The sequence below is a fragment of the Ammodytes marinus genome (genome assembly GCF_949987685.1).
Source record: "Ammodytes marinus genome assembly, chromosome: 4".
Taxonomy (NCBI): Eukaryota; Metazoa; Chordata; class Actinopteri; order Uranoscopiformes; family Ammodytidae; genus Ammodytes; species Ammodytes marinus.
Genome location: NC_137233.1, coordinates 3,191,337 through 3,194,238, shown reverse-complemented (window position 1 = coordinate 3,194,238; position 2,902 = coordinate 3,191,337). Strand labels below are relative to the sequence as shown.

Below are 2,902 nucleotides of genomic sequence, written 5' to 3'. Positions count from 1 at the left end.
CACAGAAATATTTGGAGACACGGCAAGTTCACTATGGAGACAGCGAGAATACACCCTGCGTTCCAAATCTCATACTCTTTCTTTTTTCTATTCTACATACTACATCCGACGATAAAAATAATCTAGTAAGGATACTGTAGGCATACTATTGGGACATACTTTTACTCTTTTATTTCATCATAACATTGCGCCTTAATCCTGCCTCTTGCTTTTACATCCGTCGCATCCCCGTTTGTTTTCATACGGAGGCTTCGTCGATGTGACGTCACTTCACGTGCGCACCGGATTGTGGGTCAAAATCGCCCAAATAGGATGCAGTTTTCAACACTAACAATCTTGGCCAGATGAAGTAGGACATCCGGGTACTTCTAACCATCCTAAATCTGGCCATAAGAATTGGGACATCCTAAATGTTTTTTCTACCATACTAAATAGTAGAAAGTATGCGATTCGGAACGCAGGGGCAGAGTTCACTATGGAGACAGAGAGAATATGGTTATAAACAAAAGAAAAATTAGGAGAAATTATGAAACTTTTTTTTTTTTTTTTTATGACCTAAGGGTTATAGCAGCCGGATAGTAAATAATGGTATAACTCATTTTATATGTCTATTGTCTTTAACACAAAATATAGAAATACTGACTTTCATACCGGGGATAATATCTTGATAATATGATATTCAGAGACATCTTTACTACAAACAATGAGGTCAACGATAATTTGACATTTTTAGTCTGTGTTTCAGTCGCTCTATAAAGACACTGAAGTTACACAAGAAGTGTTGACAGTTCACAGAGTTGGCTCGAATATAAGACTTTTATATTGTATATTTTTTTTAAAGTTAATATAGATATAAAATATAGCCCTCATTTCCAACTAAAAAAAATTATTTAATTATATATAAAAAAAATAATAATCTTTAATTTTTGTGTCATCAAATTAATAAATTATAAATAAAAATAAATTGTAAATAAAAATAAATAAATAATTAAATGTTTGTGTCTTCAACCCAAAACATAAAAAATACTGAATACTAAAATAAAACACTAAGGCTAAAAACAAAGCCTTAACCCAACACTTTTGCTTGTTGTATGTAAAAAAAATAATTAATCTGATGAAAAAAAAACAATAGGTTTTGTATTCGGGCCAATTCTGTAAAAATGTTGATTCAACCTACGCACATACATACACACACACACACAAACACACACACACACACGAACAGACACACACACAGACACATACACACACACACATGAACAGAAAGTGCAAGAACAGATGTCAAAACGATTTTACTGAAAAAATAAGATTTGAACTTTTTGTAAATAGTTTTTACGACAAATCAAATCAATCTCCATTGTACATTCTTTAGTATTAAAGGCCTACTTCACCGGTTTGAATATGAAGGTGTCACAGTAAAAGACATCACAGTAATATTTACAAAGTAAGTTTTTTTTTAACCCTATATTTCTCTTTCTGTGATGTCACGAGAAAGAGAAATATAGGGTTAAAAAAAACACTCTTTCTGCCTTTTCTCAGGCTAGGATGAACCAATTTAAAAAAAAATCGCACATTTATACTATATATGATCTCAGAATTCAATACACCTTCATATTCAAACCGGTGAAGTAGGTCTTTAAACATGTCTTCCATTAAACTGATGTCTCTCTACTTGAGATTTTATCAATTTTATTAATACATTTCCTTTTTAGTATTTCCTTTCTGGTTTAAGATGCATTTAAAGCCATAGTGCGTGACCTACAAATGTCGGTTAAATTCAAAGCCATCGCCAAATGATTTGAGATAAAGTTGATTAAGCCTATTATCAGCTCCACAAAACTCTCTCTGTATTTCTCAGTATGGCAGCGTTTACAAACTGGTGTCCCCCCCACCCCTGACACTGGTGCAGGAGCTCAGAAGAAATCCCAAGAAGAGCCCAAGAAATGTTTCAGTTGTTGATTCTACTGCTAAAAAAAAACCTGGACGTACAGCAGAAGGTGTAAAAATCCTTGTGCCATCACTGAAGGCTTTACCTCATGTAGATGCACCGACAGTGTTGTTGTAATTCCTCAGAATTCCTCATGGGGGCGACAGAAGCTACGCACTATAGCTTTAATGTTTTATGATGAAAAAAAAATGCAAATGAAGAGTGCTCGACTGAAGCAGCATTTGTACCCGAGTGTGTAGTATCTACACTACTTACCGTTTTTTTTATGTATCAAATTTAACATTTTAGGAAAAGCTACAACTCTCAAAACTGTGTTGTTGTTCTTAACACCCGGCAATATAAAACTAAAACCACTTGTAATAAAATGCTGAAATTAAAAATGCAAATGTTTTTGCCTATAAAAGTACGATAATGGACGTGAATTTGTTTGTGATATTTTGTTGAAAGTTCAAGAAAATTTGTATTTTCTATAAATTGTCAAAAAGGTTTTTGTACAATAAAATGTACTTTGTGTTAATTCATTTGACTCGATGTTTAATTTTTTTTCACAATTTATTGAATTGAATTGTCTTATTTCGTGGTCCAAATATTCTATCTAACAATTGATAAAAATGGATAGTTTATGCGCTATTTTATCAACTACAAAAATAGCAGGACATTCATATTCCAGTGGTTGAAATGAAGTTGGATTTCAGATAAAAAGAAATTGCATTTAAAAAATATAATAAAAAAAATGACAGGCTATAATGTGGGGAAGAGTTGAGGTCCCAGAGAAAGATCAGGCCATTGTATTCGGTTTAACAGGAAATTAAGCTTTGCTGTATATTATTGGCTTCTGTTACCGCTGCTGCAGACTGGCACTCAGGTGTAGTCAGTGATTCTGGAGAACGCTTGTTGTCAAAATCACTTTTTATCAAAATCAGTGAATATCTCCTCATGATCCGCGCTACCTGT

The 2,902-nt window shown here is 33.2% G+C and overlaps 1 protein-coding gene across 1 annotated transcript in view; it reads left to right on the top strand.

Annotated features, from left to right (window-relative positions):
* Positions 1 to 2,389, top strand: part of rbl1 (retinoblastoma-like 1 (p107)) — a 22,673-nt gene extending 20,284 nt beyond the window's left edge. The window contains exon 24 of the mRNA XM_080025957.1: positions 1 to 2,389. This exon is cut by the window's left edge and continues 234 nt beyond it. The gene's annotated coding sequence lies outside the window, so the exon portion shown is untranslated.
* The last annotated feature ends 513 nt before the right edge of the window (positions 2,390 to 2,902 follow it).